Consider the following 22,795-nt stretch of genomic DNA (forward strand, 5'->3'; position numbering starts at 1 on the left):
CCCACCCGTGCCGTCGGTCCACACGGAGTTGTAACTGCATGTGTCCACTTCTAAAGAACCCCAGTCTGATTGGGGCATGCAGTGTGGGCCGAAGACCACCTGCATTAAACATGACATTACCTCAGCTGTGCTGGGCACTGCAATGGGATATATTTATGTACCGCCGGTGGCTTCCTGGCACCCACCCATGCTGTCGGTCCACATGGAGTTGTAACTGCATGTGTCCACTTCTAAAGAACCCCAGTCTGACTGGGGCATGCAGTGTGGGCCGAAGCTCACCTGCATTAAACATGACATTACCTCAGCTGTGATGGGCAATGCAATGGGATATATTTATGTACCGCCGGTGGGTTCCAGGGAGCCACCCATGCTGTTCGTCCACACGGACTTCACAATAGGGAGTTGTACCTGCCTGTGTCTACTTATAAAAAACCCCAGTCTGACTGGGGCATGCAGTGTGGGCCGAAACCCACCTGCAGTTAATCTGACGTTAGCTCTGCTGTCCAGGCCATTGCAATGGGATACATTTATGTACAGCCGGTGGGTTCCAGGGAGCCACCCATGCTGTGGGTGCACACGGAATTCCCATTGCGGAGTTGTACCTGCCTGTGACTATTTATAAAAAACCGCGGTCTGACTGGGGCATGCAGACACCTTGACAGAATGAATAGTGTGTGGCACATAGGTTCCCCATTGCTATGCCCACGTGTGCAGCTCCTGATGGCGGTGGCACAGGATTCTATTTCTCATTGCTTCTGTACAGCATTGTGGGCTATCGTCCTGCCCCTTTTAAAGAGGGTCGCTGCCTAGCCGTGCCAACCCTCTGCAGTGTGTGCCTGCGGTTCCTCCTCATGGCAGACGCACTTGTAAATAGACATGAGGGTGGCGTGGCATGAGGGCAGCTGAAGGCTGCGCAGGGACACTTTGGTGTGTGCTGTGGTCACTGCGTCGTGCGCGCGGGGGGGGGGGCAGCATGTAACCCAGGAGAAGTGGCAGCGGAGTGTCATGCAGGCAGTGATTGTGCTTTGTTGGAGGTAGTGTCGTGCTTAGCTAAGGTATGCATTGCTAATGAGGGCTTTTCAGATGTTAAAGTTGTTGGGGGGGGGGGCACTCTTGCTCCTATTGTGGCTTAATAGTGGGACCTGGTAACTTGAGATGCAGCCCAACATGTAGCCCCTCGCCTGCCCTATCCGTTTCTGTGCCGTTCCCATCACTTTCTTGAATTGCCCCGATTTTCAGAAATGAAAACCTTAGCGAGCATCGGCGATATACAAAAATGCTCGGGTCGAGGGGCGTGGCCTAACCTGCAGAGAGTTCAGACGCACTGGCACAGGGCTCCTAAGCCAAGTGGTCTTATATCTCCCTTTTGGCAAAATAATACCCTCAGTCGTTCTGCACTACAATATATCCATCACCCCTGCAGGGTAAGGAACAAGCGGAGAGGTTCTGCAGCAGTCTAGCCGGACCTTACGGATCGAGGCCTAACAGAACCTACAAGCCGTGGCCTAAATCTCCAGCCAGGTGAGAAGGGAACCGCAAGGAGGACCTCTTAAACCACACTAAGAGGGTGAGATCTTACCTCCGGTGGTGCCCGGACATCGTAGCTGCTAAAGAGAGACCGGCAACAGTCCCGTGAGCAACAGACAGCTCAGCAGCAGAAGCGGTGCCCCCGGGAGGGAGTGGCGGCGCCCGTGCAGAGAGTCGACGGGAACGACAGCACTGTCGGTATACAGCGGAGGCGCTAGAAATATCGGATCTCTCTGAAGTAAGAGCCGGAGAAAAGGTCTGTGAGCATTTCACACCACACGACCCCCCCTGCCCCCTCCTATCTCCATATTATATTCCTAAAGCGGGACTTCCCGCCATTTTAGGTCCTCCTGCAAATCACCCCCCCGTGCCTGACCTGACTGCTCAGACAGCAGCAACGAGCTGTGAAGGAAAGATCATTAAGTACATCACAACCAGCCCTCAATACAACAGGGAAGAGGATATTGAAAACGAGCCTTAAACATCTAATACAGACTTCGTCTGGTACACCAAGCCATCTAAGTCTCCAATACCCCCCATATATTAAATATTTTGCACACCATCCTCCAAGTACTGTAAGTCCTAGCCTATCCCGGAGGAAGCAGAGTCCCTAAGAGCGCAACCAGTACTACAGAAACCTGAATTACCCGTTCAGATTACGTTCCAACCAATCGCACAAAGCGCTGAAGACGCCGAAAGAGCACCGCTTAAATCCCCTTAGAGCCAGCTCATCCCGCTCAAAAGCCTTAAATAATTTGTGCTGAACAACTTCCTTTGGATAAGACTTCCTTGCCGGGAGTCCGTTTTGACATAAAGCACAAGCAACCTTGTTTAGCATTGAGTGGAGAGCAGTTGAGGACGCAAAGCCACGGACATCTGATCAGGGGGCCTGACTGATTTAAGTCTCTGCATCGACCTTGCAGCTTGTAGAGAAATTTAAAGGGCACTGCTCTAATTTTTTCGGAACTGAATTACCCAGCTCTAACTACCCAGTTCTAAGAACAAAACAATTTTTTAAGACCCTTATGCCAAGGGTCTGACCTTGCCAATGTTTTTTTCATTAGGCGCTAAAGCCTACCTGATGATGGTGAACTAGAGCCTAAGATGTTTACCTGAGAAAAGTCCGTGTGGGGGAGAGCGCCCCGCTATACGAATCGGGGAGGATACACCCTTTCCGGCATAAATACTCTGCGTAATATACCCTTCCATCTTGCCCGCATTTACCTGTAGCTTAAAATGGTGAAAGGTATTAGAGAGCGTCACAACGATCAGCCAGACACACCGAGAAGACAAAAAAACCAAGCAGATATGCAAAAATTCTTAAAGAAAAAGAGCACGCAATCACCTGGCTCCTTATCAAGATCGCAATCAACACAAAACAAACAGAACATGAGCCCCAGGATCCAGAACTAGAAAGCGATATGGAGGAGGAGGAGAGCGACTTGGGAGCCCAAATTTCTAAATCATTCCTTCAGAAAGCTCTTCTTAAGGTCACCCAACCTATAATGACTGAATTAGCAGACATAAAATCTGAACTGCAACAAATTGGACACAGAGTAGAAGACCTCGAAGGATCGTGTTCTGCTATTATCAAACATGCAAAAACCACCTCCCAGGTGATTGAAGTCCACCGTACATACTTAGACTGCGCTCTTACTTTAATAGAAGATCAAGAGAACAGAAGTAGGCGATGCAATATACGGATCAAAGGCCTTCCTGAATCCTGGGCATCGGATTCTCTACGGAAAGTCGCAAATGAATTATTCACAGATCTATTGGGTGAGGAGAGAGCCTCGCGTATTCAAATAGAACGAATACACAGAGCAATCAGACCTAAACCAAGGTCAGAAGACCCACCTAGAGATGTAATCTGCGGTCTTCTCTCTTACACCGACACCAATGCAATTTTGACCGCCTCAAGATCACACCAGCCGTTAAAATACTGCGACTCTCAAATCCAACTCTTCCAAGACATAGCACCTTCCACTCTAGCAAAAAGGAGGCTCCTGAGACCGCTTTTGGATGTTCTGAGAACAAAGAATATCCAATATTCATGGCTTTTTCCGTTTGGACTAGCAATAAACATATCGGGGAGAAGAATCTCAGTTAGAACTCCTGAAGACCTGGACCTAGTGTGGAAGAATCTGGATATCGAACCTATTGAGATTCCCTCCTGGCTACCTACACAGTACGACCTAGTCGCTCCACCACTCCCAGAGGGAGATGCTTGGAAAACAATATCTAAATTCAAATCTCCGAAGGGCAAGAAACACCCTTCAAAATAAGCCCCCCAGTCCACCTGAGGGGTCTTCTACACCATGTGTTTGCGACTGAGGAGAATGACGCGCTGCAGGTGGAGTGGGTATCTGGATGTTGAATCCTAATCTTACGCTAAATGTTTTGCTGTACACCTGAACTATGTTACTCTGGTTGGACTGCCCTGCCCGTGCAGCCAAAATTTATTTGCGGACTTATGTGACAGAGATCTCCACCTCCCCCCCTCGCTACAGTGTCGAGACTTAACATGGTCCAGCTTGGCTGTGGGAGGGAGACGTTCGAGACATGAGAGGAGGCTTGTCGACTTTTTGGGTCCCGTGCGGTTGTACGGGGGTCGATCGCGGGGGCTCCTTTGACCGATGGGCTGCCTAAGGAAATATCTCCTGGAAGTACAGCAAAAGAATACTCACTTATAGTGGGAGGAACATGGAACTTAATGTAGAGCGAGGGGATATAGCATATGTTGTTATTTGTTCTCTGTTTCTGCTTTCTCTCCCCTCTCCCTCTTTTTTTCTCCTCTCTCCCACTACCTACTGACTATGGTCCCACTCGCCCCTCTTCCGGATAGCGGCGCACGAACTCCATGGACGCGAGACTGGGCCCTCTTCCCACCAGAGTGGAAGACACCTGGACCAGCGCAGTCCCCACTAGTAAGGGCGCAGACTCTCGTAACCTCTAAATGAGCGGCACATGTGAGTAAGACCTCTACACACACACAACAGGAACACGACCTTCTCAAATGGGAAGTAGTCGTCTGTTTGGGGTTATTCCAGCGACCGCACCCCCGAGGTGCGGTTGTTGGGGTGCTCCCGATCCACACGGCACCACTCCAATAGTTCTATCACTAGTTTAACCTACTATTTCAGTCGGCTCAAGACAGCCTCAAGTTAGACTTTCAATCCCCCATCTGTTAGTTCCCTCCCCCTTCTCCCGGTCCTCCTTTGGATTCTGGTCCTAACTCATCATGTCAACCAGATACCAATCTTCCTCTCAAATGCCACATCATTTTCAGAATAGGAAACCCAGTCAACAAACATCGTCCACCCCTCAATTGAATAATACAACTGTCTCCTCGTTTAATGTGAAGGGCTTTAACTCGCCAAATAAAAGACACCATGTACTTTGGCTCCTAAAGAAAAGTAAAAAGAAACACATTTTAAAAGTAATAAAATTCCCTCTCTCCCGAAAAATTATTTTGCTCAATGGTTCCATAGTTGCAACTCCACCTCAGCGACAAAAGGGGTCTCTATTGCCTTACATAAAGACCTACCCTTCTCAATCCAACAACAACACGCCGACACGGAGGGACGTTTCCTGTTCATAACAGGCACAATAAATGGAACTCACTATACACTAGCTAATATATACGCCCCCAATGTACATCAATCCAATTGGCTCATAGAGACGTTCCTGCAGCTGAAATCCTTTGCAGTTGGGCACATAATACTAGGCGGAGACTTCAATACCACCCTAAACCCGCTCCTAGACTCCTCAAGGGGTAAGTCCCAGGTCTCGCAGAAAGCTCGGAAAAAAATTCACTCTGCCCTACAGGAGATGAATCTGATCGACACATGGCGATTTAAACATCCTACGGAAAAGGACTACACCTTCTACTCGCAGGTCCATGCTTCAGATCAGAGGCTAGATTATATCTTCGTCTCGGCAAGACTTTTAAACTCTGTTCTCCAAGCACAAATCGATAGCATCACGATCTCAGATCATGCCCCAATACACACCAGACTAAACATTCTACCCAATAACAAAGGTGAATGGAGGTGGCAGCTTAATGAATCTATTCTAAAAGAAGAGGAATTCAAACAAGAGATTATTAAAAGTGTTACAGAATTCTTTGAAATCAACTCAAAAGACTACTCAAATTTCCCTATCATATGGGAAACCCATAAGGCATATGTGAGGGGTCTATTTATCTCCCTAGGTTCAAAACTTAAAAAACAAAAACAAAAGAAAATTGATGCTCTACTAAAAAAATAGCCTCTCTTGAACAGAAAAGGAAACTTTCAATAGTAGTAAAAACACAGCCTGAATTAAACTCACTTAGAGAACAACTCAAATCTCTCTTAGATAAAAAGTTCCTTAGAGCACAAACGACTTTTAAACAAAAGATCTATGCCCACGGAGATAAAGGAGGGAAATTAATGTCTGCACTTATAAAAAAGGCCAGAGAAAAGGCACACATTAAAGAAATTAGGAAAGCAACAGGAAAAAAAACTACTTCTACTCAGGGCATTGCAGCAGAGTTCCACGCCTTCGACACCAAATTATATAACCTTGACAAAGAAACACCACAAGCCGAATTAAAAAATAAATATAACGGTATGGCCACATTCCTAGATAAATTGAATTTACCCTCACTTGACTCAGAAGAAGCGGAAGGTTTAATGTCCCCAATAAGCCAAGAAGAACTTACGGAAATCATAAATAGCTTCCCCAGCGGCAAAAGCCCAGGTCCTGATGGCCTGACAATACTTTATTACAAAACTCTACAGCAGCCCCTCTTACCCCAACTTAAGCTTACACTTAACACCATCCTGCAGGGTGCCCCACTACCCAAACAATCACAAGAAGCCCACATCACCCTTATACACAAAGAGGGGAAAGACCCATCCCAATGCAATAATTATAGGCCAATCTCCTTATTAAACCTTGACATAAAAATTTGGGCCAAACTATTAGCACGCCGAACAGGGAAAATTATACCAAAATTAATAGTGGACGAACAGGCAGGGTTTGTAAAAGGTAGGGAAGGAAAAGACAATGCTGCAATTCTTTTACACTCAATACACTATGCAAAAAAAAGAATATCCCACTAGTATTTTTAGGAATAGACGCTGAAAAAGCCTTTGATCGGGTCGATTGGACATTTATGAGAGCTGCCCTTAGGAAATTCAACTTCCCCTCAGGCTTAATTAACGCTATTTTCTCCTTATACGCAAACCCGTATGCGAGATTAAAAGTAAATGACATATTGTCTCAACCATTTAATATAACAAATAGAGATGAGCGAACGTACTCGGTAAAGCACTACTCGTCCGAGTAATGTGCTTTATCCGAGTACCTCCCCGCTCGTCCTGAAAGATTCGGGGAGCGACGCGGAGGGGGAGCTGCAGGGGAGAGCGGGGAGGAACGGAGGGGAGATCTCTCTCTCCTTCTCTCCCACCCGCTCTCCCCTGCTCCCCGCCGCAACTCACCTGTCAGCAGCGGCGCTCCCCGAATCTTTCAGGACGAGCGGGGAGGTACTCGGATAAAGCACATTACTCGGACGAGTAGTGCTTTACCGAGTACGTTCGCTCATCTCTAATAACAAATGGCACACGCCAGGGCTGCCCATTATCCCCTACATTATTTATTCTCACACTAGAGATCCTTCTACAAGCGGTTAGACAAGACTCAGAAATACAAGGTCTAGAGATTGGAGGAGAATACATACAATCGGCAGCCTTTGCAGACGACATACTTTTCTTAATTTCAAACCCTCTGCAAGGCCTCCCCAGACTAAATAGATTACTAGACTTATATGGCGGTTTCTCTAATCTTAAAGTAAACAAAAGCAAATCAGTTCTGAACATCTCTCTTCCCCCACACAGAGTCACAGAGATTAAGAAAATATCCCCATATGTTTGGTCAGAACACCATATAGATTACCTTGGCATCAAAATTACAAATAACCTCACAAAACTATATGCCACCAATCTAGAGCCGCTACTAGAAGAGGTGGCCTCCCTTCTCTCCGCGTACAACCTACCCATCATATCCTGGTTTGGCAGGAAGAATCTCATAAAAACATATATTCTCCCCAAGATACTCTACAAATTACAAATGCTACCTATACATATACCAAAATCCTTCTTTAAGAAAATAAGTTCACTATTCTCGGGCTACTTCTGGAAGTACAAACGTCCCAGGCTAGCTTACACATTAATGTCTAGGAGCAGACAATTTGGTGGGGTAGGTCTCCCTAATATTCTAGAATACTATAAAGCTATTAATCTAAAAAGATGGCTAGAACTTCTGCATCCGCTAAATAGCCACAAATTAAGAAAATTAGCACAACTAAACCAAGGAAAGAACTTTCTCCAAGACATGTGGTTTCCCAACCCAAAAGTCTATCGCTCCAGAGGCTTTAATATTCTTACAAGAGGCATCTGCGAGACCTGGGACTCCCTCTCTCATACATTAGCACCAATACCATCTCCCAACACACCCCTAAGCCTACTCCCGTCCAGCATTAAACACTTAAATCCAGGGACCCTAGACGATTTATGGAATATACTTGAAAATATGTCATTTCATGACCTACAGGCTATAATACACAAAGATCCGCATACTATAATAAACACGCTCTTCCCACAAAGAAAAATACAAGATCTCCATATAGCTCATATTTCGGCCGTCATTTCAAACTTTAAAACTGAACATCCATCAACAAGACCCATGACCGAATTTGAAAAATTAATGAATAACAAAAGCAAAGAAACTAGGAAAATATCACAGCTAACGAAAAAATTTATATCGCAAAATGTCTTAGCTAGACCGACATACATCTCATCCTGGGAAAAAGAACTAAACTTAAAAATAACAGATGTGGAACTTAAGACAATATTTAAGTCTTCTTATGGGGTCTCGCCATGTGTTCGTCTCCAAGAGAACCATTATAAACTACTCTCAAGGTGGTATAAAACCCCGGAGTGGTTATTTCTATATAAACTGGCGGAGTCAGATAGATGCTGGAGATGCCAGGAACAAACGGGATCATATTTACACATTTGGTGGGACTGCAGGAAGATTAAAGGAGATGTCTCGAGGAAGCAGTGAATTTTTTTTTTTGCCCAGTCCCCCTAATTAAACATACATTACTAATTACCCCTGTAAATTACTTTCCTAGCTGGTTTCTACTTACCGTTCCAGCGTTTCAGCAACTTATAAAACTTTTCCCCAAGATGGCCGCCAGCTCTTTTCCCTTCGCTTGCTGTAGCCCGACGTGCGCGCTCCCGAGACACTACCAGCTGTGTCTCCATGGCAACCAGACGCCCCGCAGCCGCCGACCGGACCCCAGGAATGAACATGGCCGACCTGTCACCCACCGCCAGGCAGCAGGTAACCGGCGCAGCCCCCCCCCCCCATCACAGCGGCAGCCCCCCCGGCCTAGCGACAGCCCCCCCCGGCCCAGCGCTAGTTCCCCCGGCGCAGCGACAGCCCCCCCATCACAGCGGCAGCCCCCCTGGCCCAGCGCTAGTTCCCCCGGCGCAGCGACAGCCCCCCCGGCCTAGCGACAGCCCCCCCCCGGCCCAGCGCTAGTTCCCCCGGCCTAGCGACAGCCCCCCCGGCCTAGCGACAGCCCCCCCCCGGCCCAGCGCTAGTTCCCCCGGCGCAGCGACAGCCCCCCCGGCCTAGCGACAGCCCCCCCCCCCCCGGCCCAGCGCTAGTTCCCCCGGCCTAGCGACAGCCCCCCCGGCCTAGCGACAGCCCCCCCCGGCCTAGCGACAGCCCCCCCCCGGCGCAGCGCTAGTTCCCCCGGCGCAGCGGCAGCCCCCCCGGCCTAGCGACAGCCCCCCCCGGCCCAGCGCTAGTTCCCCCGGCCTAGCGACAGCCCCCCCGGCCTAGCGACAGCCCCCCCCGGCCCAGCGCTAGTTCCCCCGGCGCAGCGGCAGCCCCCCCGGCGCAGCCCGGCGCAGCGGCAGCCCCCCCGACCCATCACTTACCAGGACAGCTGGACGGTGGGACAGCTGGGCGACTTCTCCAGACAGCTCGGCAGCTCTGCACCTTCCTCTAACAGAGGAAGGTACAGAATGGCCGCTCCAGCGCGCTCCCGAGCAGTGACAGCTCGTCTGCGCATGCGCAGAAGAGCTGTATCGGGGAGCACACTGAAGCGGCTCGTGCTGAAAGGAGAAGACCGGACTGCGCAAGCGCGTCTAAAAAAGCAAGCTGCCGGCGAATTTAGACGGAACCATGGAGACGAGGACGCTAGCAACGGAGCAGGTAAGTGGAATAACTTCTGTATGGCTCATATTTAATGCACGATGTATATTACAAAGTGCATTAATATGGCCATACGGAAGTGTATAACCCCACTTTGTTTCGCGAGACCACCCCTTTAAGCCCTTTTGGTTGGATATTGAGAGAGAAATAACAACAATCTTCAAAAAAGTAATCCAACTCGGCCCAGATGTGGTCATACTAAGCAGGCCAAATAAGACATTCAATCCTTTGAAAGATAAATTAATATCTATCATGATAGCAGCGGCAAAAGCTTTACTCCCCCTGCATTGGGGAAGCACAGATCCCCCATCTATAAAGTCATGGAAAGAGAAATTGAACCAAATTCATCAGTTTGAAGAAATCCTTAGCTGGACAAATTTAACATATACCCAGTTTCTTGAAACTTGGTCTCCCTGGATAGAATATAACCGGAGTACTACTCCAGATACATAAATATACCGCAAAAGGATCCTATAATACACAAGCCCCCCTTATAATACAATACAATGTAACAGAATACAGCACATTATAACTACCCGCAACCCATGGTAAACGCGACGAGAAGAGACATACACATACTGAGGAGGGAAGTGAGAATGAAAGTGACGAGAACACATACGTATCACCCTATCAAAATATGAAACACAGATCACAACACTAACACAAGTAAATTCTTGGACGGAATCATGTTCAAATCCCCATAGGCCCCCTTTCTTACCCCCCCCCCCCTCCCCAAATCGTCTTTTATACTTTCTTTTCTTAGTATTATATCGAATTTAATAACCAAGCATTTGGTCCTCTGCTAATTTGATGATAATCTTCATGGTTAAGGCCTCCTCGCCTGCTGCTCCCCTCCGTAATACTTAAGATGACTATAGCGGAGACGGGGGCTCTGGCCAATTCCCCCGGTTGGCTCGATGCCCTCCTCTCGCAGTGCGCCTACATAGAGGAATAAGGTGTATATCCTAAAAATTGAGAAGAGGTGGAGCGGGGGGGGCCGCGGGGGTGGAGGCAATCAGAATGGGGGGTGGCGACTGCGCAGCAAGGGAGAACTCCCTCAATACAATTGTTGGTACTGTTTTTTCGCTGGCGCTCTCCCCTCCCTCCCGTTTTACTCGTTTACGGTTTATGATGTTGACACTACCATGGTGGGTGGGGATCTCGATCAGGCTCCTATAGCTAAATAATAAAGCCTTAAAGCATAACATAAAGAGCTTGTGGAATGATTGAGATCTACCAACAACCAAAAATGTATAATGTTTATAGGCAGAGGACCTTTAAGTTTTAAGTATAATTACAATTGTTTGTAGAAAAAAATCTTTTCAATAAAAAGTGAATTAACAAAAATGCTCGGGTCGCCCATTGACTTCAATGGGGTTCGTTATTCGAAACGAACCCTCGAGCATCGCGAAATTTTTGTCCCGAGTAACGAGCACCCGAGCATTTTGGTGCTCGCTCATCTCTAGTAAAGAATAATCTTATAGGTATGAGACCTTTTAATGACTACCAAAAAGACATGACGCGGTACCAAACTTTCTTCTACAGTCTTTCACTGTCAGCACTAATCGGACAGTAACTAGTATTTAGGGACTCGGTGATCCGTGCAGATTCTCATGCACTCCCACGTGAAGTGGTGAAATTTGTGGTGAAAATCCAGAGCGTAAATTGCTATACTGCAGCTTTAACATCCACATGGCAGGTCCCTGTCTGCCGCAATGTGGCGATGAGATGTTTTGCCAAAAATGGAAATGGCTCACAACAGAAGGAAGGAGGAAAACCTCCCCTCCAATCTAATCTCGCTTCTGGCCAAAAAATCATTGTGGTGGGAATACAATGTGCAAAAATAGATGTGGAAAGATGCTCTACAATGGGGAATTGCAAATAATCACTTCATAGATACTAAGATAACATTCTTTGTCTTTCAATCCCTCGCTATTTTGAAGACATGTTTGCTGTCAGTGAATGAAAACACTCATTTACAGTCAGGCTACAAAGCTCCTGTTTCACTAAGGGCTTCTGCACACTGGCGAGGGTGATATCAGCCTGTGACTCACAGCCCAATATCACTCTTGCACTCCTTCTGAAAACCCGTGGATGCGAGGGGCTTCCCTTCATCCCCACCACAGCAGGAGATCGTGATGTTCTCCCATTGTTTTCAATAGGGTCGGCGCTGCTGCCACCGGCCCCATTGAAAACAGTGGATGATATCGCAAAAAGACCAGACATGCTGCGATGTGTTTCCTGCATAGTAACGCAACGTGGTGCCATGCTGGAAAACATTGCAAATGTGAATAAACCCATTCAAAAGAATGGGGTTCATATTTGTGTGTCTTGCAATGCACCAATCTTGCCTGATTTTCTCGCCAGTGTGAGGACGCCCTAAAGGTGGCCCTACATACTCTGAAAATGTATAGGATTTGAGTAGTCGCTAGCAAGATTGTCACAGATCCTTAGATTGTTAAAAATTTAGATCATAAGAGTCACAAAACCCTGTGTGTTAACCCCTTGAGGACGCGGCAATTTTTACTTCTTGTTTTCTCTTTGCAATCTAAGAGGGCTCATTTTTTCAGCACAAGTTGTATTTTTCAATGTTACTATTTAACATATTATATAATGTACTAAAAAAAAACTTTAAAAATCTAATTAGGGTAAAATGGGCTAAAACACAATTGCAGCATTTTTGTGGGTCTTTTTAGGGCATAGATGGTGCAGCAAAAATGACATGTTACCTTTATTCTGTGAGTCAGCAGGATTGCTGCTTTAAGAGAAAAAAAGTCATAAAAAAACTTTCTGTTGTCATTTTCTGCCAACTTTGACTTATTTTTTTTTCTGTTGATGGGATTGTGTGGGGGCTCATTTTTTTGGGACTACCCATAGTTTCTATTGATACCATTTTGGGGTACATGTAACTTTTTGATCACTTTATTACATTTTATTTTGGAGGCGAAGTACAAAAAAAGTTAACATCTGGTGGTGTGAATTTTATTTGTGATAGCATTAACCTTGCAGGATAATTTATGCATTACTTTTATAAATCTGACAATTACGAACGCTGCGATACTAAATCTGTTTGGAGGGGGATTCTTTGCTTTGATTATTTTAATTTTTAAAAATAAAAAAAGTTTTTTTCTTTATTTTAACATCTTTATAAAAATAAAGAAAACTTTATTTCCCTTATTTTTGTCCTCACAGGGTACTTTAACTAGCGATTGTTTGACTGCTTATAGAGATGAGTGAGCATACTCGCTAAGGCAAACTACTCGAGCGAGTAGTGCCTTATTCGATTACCTGCCCGCTCATCTCTAAAGATTCGGCTGCCGGCAGGGGGCGGGGGAGAGCGGGGAGGAATGGAGGGGAGATCTCTCGCTCCCCCCTGCTCACCGCCGCAACTCACCTGTCACCCGCGCCGGCAGCCGAATCTTTAGAGACGAGCGGGCAGGTACTCGAATAAGGCACTACTCGCTCGAGTAGTTTGCCTTAGCGAGTATGCTCGCTCATCTCTAATCGCTTATACTTTAGCACTGAAGTATATTGTATTTCTGCAGGCAAGCTATTAAGCCATGCCACATGCACGGTTTAATAGGCAGAAACATATGGCAGTCCCGGTTTTCACAAGACACCAAGCTGCCATAACACTTCAATGGCACCGCACAATCTCATTATGGGGAAGCCGTTCATTAGACAAAGCTCACTCTCGCTGTCAGATGATGCTGGCAGATTTCAACAGAGATCTGACCAGAGACGTAACTTGAAGCTCCTGGGTCCCAATGCAAGGTCTGTAACAGGGCCCCCAACTATAATGCTTTATTCATAGTACCGGACTCTTTATATAGAGAAGAGAGGCCTTATGGGCCCCCTAAGTCTTCTGGGCTCGGGTGCAAACCCTATAGTTAAGCCCCTGGATCACCCATGTGGACTTCTTCGATATTTGATATTTTCAAGGTCAATTGCAAATAGTTGGACAAGCAATCAATGACCAAGTCACAGGCTTTATTGAAGCATATGTGCAAATGATGGTTTCACTGGAAAAGTTGTGTGCAGCAGGATTAGTGGTTTTCACACCAGTGGTGAATCAGGTGCCCTCCCACCGAGTTATATCAAATCCATGTACACTTTTCGGACTGTTAATAACTTCCACGTATAGGTCATGAAAAGCTCATAACGTGTACGTTACATGATGCCACACAGTGGCAGTCATCACCCATAGGCATCTATGTTAAAAAATAATGTATACAGCATGATATAAGTTTTCCTTACTGCATGCATCTTTATGTAATAGCACAGTTTGCAGCATATTCCATACAATACTAAAGCTGTATTATTTTTTTAAATACACATTTGAGGGGCAAAGAACAGCACAAAAACTATGCATTAAGGAAGCGATGAGTGATTAGTGGAATAATCGGTTCATGTCAGTATCGGGACGATTTCACGAAAATCATCCTGAAACAAGACGACCGATTCCGACTACCAATTAAAGTCAATGGAAGTAAACATCAGGTTCACTAATTTGCCCTCCTGAAGTTCCCCAATGCAGCCAAAGCCCCTAAAGTGCATGAGAATATAGCCTTCCTTTTTAGAGAATATGTTTTCTTGTCTCAATCTCTCTCATGTATGCTAGCTAAATGTAAAAGGTCGCATGATGTGACACACAGACACATTTATCCAAGGAGGACCTTCATAGAGTTAGAGCGCAGTGGGTGGGAAATAGCTTTCACTTATTACATACAACTACTCGCGGGGGGGGGGGGGGGGGGGGTAGTACTCTGATACACTACACTCTATTTGACTAGTATATTGACTCTGAGGGGCACTTTGTCTGTCTACAATGTAAATTATACAACTACACTTGCCTCCTTATTTCACTATATTTTCTCCCTCCTTATAATGGCGGGGTAATGGAACAGGTACTGGAATTTATAGCAGGAATACTAGATACCCCAATTCTGATAGTGGGGGATTTTAACTTTGTTATTAACCTCTATTGGATAGGGTAAGAGTGGAGAGATCTATTACTGAAGATAGTTTGACCCCATTAAGGCATCTCTTAGAAAAGACGTTCCTCTTGGACTTATGGCAGTCTAAAAATCTGAACATGCGATACTATTCCTGCCACTTGAGTACATACCGCTCATTATCACTCATTGATCTAGTAGTATTTAATACCCTGCTGTATAATAGCGTGGTGGTGGTTACATACTTGCCCAGAGTGCTTTCTGATCACTCCCCAATGTTGGTTGAGGTACAGCACACTGACAGAAGGAGGCTTGTTTGCCCAACTTGGAGGTTGAACCCATTTTGACTAGATCAGTCGAGCATATCTGCGCTATTAGATGAATATTTTATGCTGAATAACTATACGACGGATATATTTACAGACTTGGAAGCTATAAAAGGCATTCTAAGAGGTATTCTCATTCAAAGAAATTACGCAGGTTAAACAAAAACGGAGTAACCCAGGCCAAGAGCTTCAAAAAGACTAGCTGAAACAGAATCCATATTCGTGGCTAACAGTACGCTTGTAACATTAGCTAACTGGAAGGAGGCCCAGGAGGCGCTATATAATTATACTCTAGAAACCGCAGTCCATAAACGAAGCTTTATGAAGCAAGCGTACTATGAAGAGGGGGAAAAAACTGGCCATATGCTAGCTATTAAATCAGAGGAGAGTTCTACTTATATCACCGGCCTGAAAAATAATCAGGGCTCTATAGTTACTGACACATACTTAATTAGGAAGACAGTGAACTCCTTCTATGCCTCCCTGTCCTCCCCCGAGCTACAGAAAACAAGGGAACGAACTACACAGTATCTGTCTACTATAACGGTACCCTGTCTGTCAGGCGGACAGCGGGAATTTCTTGATGCTCCGGTGAGTCTGAATGAATTACAGGAGACGGTGGCCTCCCTACAAAACAATAAGGCTCCTGTTATGGATGGTTTGCCTGTGGAGTTGTATAAGAAACTTGGAGAACTCTTGCTCTCATGCCTACTAGAGGTATTTAGTGAGGCCGACCGTAGACCTGAGTGACGCCCATCTATGACAGAAGCTATAATTACTATTATTCCTTAATAAGGTGAAGATCTCCTATTGGTTGACTCCTATAGGCTTATTTCCCCGCTAGACGCAGATGTTAAAATAATAACGCAGGTGTTGGCAAATTGTGTCTCCTGGGTAATCTCAACGCTTTTTCACCCCAACCAAAGTGGGTTTATACCATCGAGATCTATGGCAATTAACATTTATAGGTTGTACCTAAATCTACAAATACCAACAGATCAGTCAGTAGAGCAAATAATCTGTTTATTAGACGCAGCTAAGAAATGGATATTCCCGTGGGAAGTGATGAGTAAAATGGGGTTTGGTTCCACTTTTGTGAGCTGAGTACAACTACTATACACTGACATTAGAGCCCGTGTGCGTGTAAATGGAGGTAATACAAACACTTTTTAGGTACATAGGGCAAAAAAATTGTTACGCAAGACAGCAGGTGCGATGCTTGTTTTAAAAGCAATGTCAAATTTTACAAGGAGAAATCCTGGCAGGTGAACACAACACTCAAGCACGGACCTGCTCCAAGGAACAGCTGTAGAGCTACCAAAAAGTTTGCTATGCAAAATAGGTGTTCTGCTTGTTTTAAAAGCAATGCCATGGGGATGACCTGGCTATGGTAGAGCGAAGACGTGCTTCTGTGATCTGATCTTCCATCAGCTATTTTGACTCCTGCAGGGATCTATTGAAGCCCACTAAGCTGAAATTGTATGGAGGAAGAGAAGCAGCATTCCTGTCTCTCACCCCGATAATCCTGACCCAGCCGACAGGGCATATGGTAGTCCTTCAGGCACAGAGACAGCACGATCTGTCCCGGTGCTATCTCGGACGACTTGTCTCCCTAGTAAGCAGCATCTCTCCTGCAAAACATGCTCAGCAGATGTTTGCAGCGTTCCACCGCTGTGAAAGGTGCTCCTGCTGGGGCTGCATCATCAGCAGCCCCTGCTCTCCAGGAGGATGCGCAGTGCTGCTAGTTCGGAGAGGCCTTTCCTGTCTGCACAGACCTCACTGGCTCCACCTGTCTGCAGCCCAGCACCATAATTACAAATAAGCTGGTGCAGTGCCCCTGAGTACCCTAATGATTTATTGGATGCCCATCTGGCTGCTTCTGATGGATGCTGTGCAGAGGTAGACAATAGAGCAGGTTCACCTTCTTCCCCTCTGGCCAATAAAGGAGCTGAGGGCCCCCTCAGCCCATCCATACTTCCCCATTCTGTCTCCTAATCAGAGCCCCCACCAACCTAGCACAGTGTCTGCTATTCCTCCCCCTGTCCCTCTGCTTCACTCACATCAGCTGATGCATGACATTTCCCTACTACCTCGGAGAATTGGCGCACATTAAATAAATCACTACCCTCTCAAGTTGAGATGAAGGTGTATGTCCCTCATTTAGAGATCACATACTGTACTGAGGTCAGCTCCATCAAAGCAAGTATTCAGCATCTGAATTGCTGAATTTCTATTGTAGAGGCTTCAACAGAATCTGTTTTGGCTCAAGTTCTTTCACACCAGCGCCAATTGGATACTCATACTGATCATATTAAGAACCTTTATAGGGCATTTGAGGACTCTGAAAACTATAACAGACGCAACAATATTAGAATTAGAGGTCTCCCTGAAGTGTTCGGTCAGGAAGACTTGATTCTTATCCTGCAAGCTATTTTTAGTGACCTCCTGGGGTGTCCTGTTGGCTCAGATATGGAGATTGATCATGCCCACAGGGCACTTGGCCCCAAAAGTTCTGACCTACTCCATCCCTGTGATGTGATTTACCACCTCCATCATTACCACACCAAAGAGGAAATCATGCACAAGGCCTATAATGATAGCATTTCCTACCAAGGCACCTGTCTGCAGTTGCTGACCAAATCTCTATAGAGCTACCCTAGCCCAACTAAATGCTACGATAAACAAATATTCCATGCAGCTGGGGATTTCCCTTCCGGCTCCAGGTTCGTCGTTGGTTCTTGCTGCATGACTACGTGGCCTCCCAGGCTTCCTTCAGGCCTTAGGCCTGCCTGCTGTACCTGATTAGTCAGCTTTGCCTGCCCTGTCTGAATGGCTTGGCCCAGTCGCCCTACCTGCACAAGGTTCTGCCCCTGACAAGAGCAAGGCGCTCCACCTGTTATTCAAGATTGCCTGGGGCTGGGTTCTCCATCAACTGTCCTACTCTCCCACAGAGTCAACATAGATGCTGACACTGGGGTTCCACTACCATTCACTAGTGATGATGGTACCTGTGTAAAAGCACAGGAAGAATTATCACTGGGACGGCCTGTGAGGGTCCCATGTAAACCGGCCCTTATGTGGAGGATACTCTGATGTGTCCAGTTCCCGTCTTCTGACTAGAACTAGTTTCAGGTTAGATTGTGTGTTTGTGTTTCTCATTTACACCATTGGCCCTCTAGACACTAGTCTGCATAGTTGTGGGCCTTTGCCCCCTTTATTCTATGTAGACCTCAATCTTTTGCCTCAACCTTTCTTGTCTTTTCTTTCATCTCTTTTCTCCCTTCCTTGGCATTTGTTTTTAGTTTTTTGTCCATGTTGTTTTCTCCTAATCCCCAATATGACCCGTGCTCTAAAGATTAATATTCACTACTTTAATGTTCCTGAGAAACATTCTAAGGTGCTGTATGGTCTACATAAAGAGGGTCTCTACTCTTTTATTACAGGAAACCCATTTTAAAACAGACCATGTTCCCCCTTTCCGTGACTGCCACATTGTCTCATGGTACCACAGCTTCAATCCTGCAGCCTAATCCAAGGAAGTCTTCATCACCGTTCACCCTTCGCTGCCTCATGTGGTATTGCAATCCAGAATGGATCCTGAGGGCCGCTATCCCTTCATCAAAATTTCAGTTTACACTAAGATATTTACTTTGGCTACTATTTACCTTCTGAGCCATGTGACATGCTATAACAGATATCTTCCTATTCTTCCTATCTTTGCAGAGGGCATTGTCTGTTTGGGGGAGGATTTTAACCTAGCCATTGATCCCAATCTGGATACCTCTTCTGGTTTCTCTAATGTTCATATGTCCTGTATCGCAAAGTTGAAATCTGACCTACAAGGATTTTGCTTAGTGCTTGTCTGGCAGGTTTTACATGCTAAAGACAACTATTACTCTTACTACTGACCCGCCTATGGGGTATAAAGCCGTCTCAATATATTATTTAGTCACCACTGTCTCCAGCGGCTTCCATAGGACCTCTCCTTTGGTCCAATCATACCCCTATTTATCTTTCCCTTGCCATCCCAGAATTGAGCTCCACGGCCTAGACATGGCATCTTAATGACTCTCTCTTTAAAGACTCCATGTGAGGCTCAGAAATTTAAAACCCTGGAGGAATTCTTGGTAAACCATAGAGATGAGCGAGCATGCTCGGATAAGTCATCGCTCGTCTCGAGTAACTGCATACTTGTCCGAGGATATGCTCGGGGGCGGCGGGGGTGAGCGGGTGGGAAGAGAGAGAGAGATCTCTCCCCGCTTCCCCCCGAGCATATGCTCAGACAAGTATGCAGTTACTTGAGACGAACGATGCTCGAGTAACTGACTTATCCGAGTATGCTCGCTCATCTCTAGTCACCCACTGTCAGGATTCTACCCCACTCTCGGTTCAATAAGAAGTCTTGGAATGCATTCTCAAGGGCATATTTCAACATGGCATGCACCTTAAGGAGGAACTCTTCTTTAAGCTGACTCAGCTACTATCCAGGCTGCAGTCTCTTTACGCTGCCTATAAGCTCTCCATATTCGCCTCCACAGCTGCTGAGCTCAGACATGGGAACACATTCGTCATGAAATAGACAGGAAACGTCTCTTCTTTTAGAATAAATTATGCAAACATTTATACGAACACTCCGATGCATGTGGTGGGGCCCTAGTCAGAACTCTTCACCACATACAATCCCTCTATAAAATCCCCTAGTGGACACTTTTGTCAGAGCCCATTGGAAATTGTAGATACTTTTAAAAGGTACTGTGAGGATCTGCTGTATACAATGTTCAGGGCCGATATAGAGACATGCCTGAGGAGCTCTTTAAATCTAAAGTGAGAGCTTATACAACTGAGACAAATCTCCCAAACTTTGCGGAGACTGCTAAAAACCCGAGATAAACCTTTTTCCATTTTACTACCTCTAAGAGATCATAAAAGCTCTTATTTCTCGGCTTTCCTCCTTCGTGCCCAGGGTCTTCAATAGTATTACGTCGGAGACCCCTTCGCCTATCAGGCCATGGAGGCACATATATCAGCGCTGCCTAAGCCAGGAAAGATCTGTTGGTGTGTGATAGTTATCGCCCGATATCGTTAATCAACAGCGATGTTAAATTATACTCCAAACACATAGCAGATCGTTAGCAATGGGAGCTCCCACAGCTGGTCCACAGAGACCAAGTGGGTTTATACGAGGCAGAGTGGCCCATACAATCAGAGCATTGACAGGTCCAGCCACTGGATCAGCAGCTCTCCTGGTTTTCCTATGATCAGCTACACTCATTCTTAGGCAGTCTTACCCCATCCAAGGCTTTACTCACTCAGTCCGACCTACCTTCTCATTGTGTGTCTGTCCTTTATGACTTGCTATTATTTACCACTACGCCAGGTTGCCCCTCATTTTTAGACAAGTGGTCTGCTGACCCGATGCCACCACTGGATGACCAGGCTAGGCTAAACATCTGTATGACTTCTCATGTCTTAACAATAACCGGTCAGGCCCAAGAGAAGAATTACAAGATACTCTCCCATTGGTATCAGTGCCCGGGCGCGGTACATTACTTTGACTCTACAGTTTCTGACTCTTGTTGGCATTGTAATGCTGAACAAGACACTGTACTGCACATTTGGTGGCAATGCCCCTTGATTCAATACTTTTAGGCTCATGTTCTGGTGGTCTACCACGTGGTCATCGGTCATAGGGTTCCCAATACACCTCTTTTGGCCTTACTAACTCTGACCCAGATTCTTTACGTGGCAATATAGCTCAGATGAAATGCGCCGACCTCTGTGTAGTGGCCGGCGCTGGTAACTGCAGGTACAGCTCCTACTGTATTGCTTTCAATGAAAGCCATGCCTGCAGTTACAAGCGCCGGACACTACACAGAGGTTGGCGAGAGGCTTCCGCTCCGACCTCTGTGTACTTGCGGTGCTGACAGCATGCACCCACTCAGCTGATCGGTTGGACTCCGATCAACTATTGCTGACCCATCATGAGGACAGGTCATCCATAGTCAGGGGCGTAGCTAAAGGCTCATGGCCTGGGAGCAAAAGTTTATCTTGGGGCCCCCAACTTCTCTTAACCCCTTAAAGGGGTTGTCTCGCGAAATCAAGTGGGGTTATACACTTCTGTATGGCCATATTAATGCACTTTGTAATATACATCGTGCATTAAATATGAGCCATACAGAAGTTATTCACTTACCTGTTCCGTTGCTAGCGTCCTCGTCTCCATGGTGCCGTCTAATTTTCAGCGTCTAATCGCCGGATTAGACGCGCTTGCGCAGTCCGGTCTTCTTCTTTTCTGAATGGGGCCGCTCGTGCCGGAGAGCGGGTCCTGGTAGCTCCGCCCCGTCACGTGCCGATTCCAGCCAATCAGGAGGCTGGAATCGGCAATGGACCGCACAGAAGCCCTGCGGTCCACCGAGGGAGAAGATCCCGGCGGCCATCTTCACCAGGTAAGTAAGAAGTCACCGGAGCGCGGGGATTCAGGTAAGCTCTGTCCGGTTTTCTTTTTTAACCCCTGCATCGGGGTTGTCTCGCGCCGAACGGGGGGGCTGTTGAAAAAAAAAACGTTTCGGGGTGGGACAACCCCTTTAATTAGGGGGACTGGGCAAAAAAAAAATGTCGCTGCTTCCTCGAGACAACCCCTTTAACACAAAGGCATAACTTGTAGCTTCTGGGCCCCTAATGCAAAACCTGTAACAGGGCCCACAACTATAATGCTTTATTCATACGACTGGGCTCCCTATATGGAGAGGAGAGGCCTTATTGGCCCCCTAAGGCTCCTGGTTGCTTAAACAAGTGGTCCCATCTCCAGTCATCATGGACCCCAGGAGGTCAGGATTTCCTTTAGTGAGGACTGGAGTTTAGAAACACTGGCCGAACTGTCATGACATCACGTTCTGTCACGATAACAGTCTCTATTTCCACGGGAAGCCTATTCTCACGGTTGTTCCCGTTCACCTGTGTATGGCTTCAGGCTCCTGAGCGCCCACGGCTCGGGGAGAGCATGGATGAGCCGGTGGAGGTGAGGAGCCCATGTCGGCAGCACACAGCCTCCCTACAGCATGGACGAGCCCATGCCAACAGCACACAGCTGTACACCACAGCGCGCCGTGACCTGCTGCACGAGCCGCACTGGGGGCGGGGCCGGATGACACGTGACTCGGGGGCGGGCTGCCAGAGGGAGTCGGGTTCCCTTGTACACAGACTGCCATAGTGAGCGCTACCCTCAGCGGTGAGCGGCGGGACCCGGGCATCTTGAAGCAAGTAGGTGGCATGATGGGGGCGCTGGGCAGGGACTGGAGGGGCACGGGGGGAACATGCCAGAAAGTTGTGACAACATGCAGTGGTGCCATGCCCAGAGGTGTGCTCTTGTGTGCAGTGCTGTCACCGCATGCACCATACAGTGCGCGCTGTGTAGCAGAGCTGAGTATGCCATTGACCGAGATTTATTTCTGCTGTACAGAAAGAAGTGTTGTCAGCGCAGGTTATGTGTTATTATATAGTAATATGAGCCACACTTGTCAGAAAGGGCAAGGGAAATATGCGCTTTGCATCCGTCACTTCTTGTATATCCCAAAGTTGCTGAGCAGCGTGCGCCGTATTCTGCAGTATTGGGGTATATAGCGCACGATGCCCTGTTCTCTGCCAGTACTGGTAGTTATGCCCAATGCCCTATAGTAACGTCTTACCTCTGTTTTACATTGGGATGCAGGTTAC

General features: G+C 46.8%; 1 protein-coding gene across 3 annotated transcripts in view; it reads left to right on the forward strand.

The window, feature by feature from the left end:
- Window positions 1-22,239: 22,239 nt before the first annotated feature.
- P4HA2 (prolyl 4-hydroxylase subunit alpha 2) overlaps window positions 22,240-22,795 on the forward strand; it is an 87,451-nt gene continuing 86,895 nt past the window's right edge. For all 3 annotated transcript variants that reach the window (XM_066591147.1, XM_066591146.1, XM_066591145.1), the window contains exon 1: window positions 22,240-22,342. The gene's annotated coding sequence lies outside the window, so the exon portion shown is untranslated. The remainder of the gene's footprint in view (window positions 22,343-22,795) is intronic.

Source organism: Eleutherodactylus coqui, chromosome 2 (genome assembly GCF_035609145.1).
Source record: "Eleutherodactylus coqui strain aEleCoq1 chromosome 2, aEleCoq1.hap1, whole genome shotgun sequence".
Classification (NCBI taxonomy): Eukaryota; Metazoa; Chordata; class Amphibia; order Anura; family Eleutherodactylidae; genus Eleutherodactylus; species Eleutherodactylus coqui.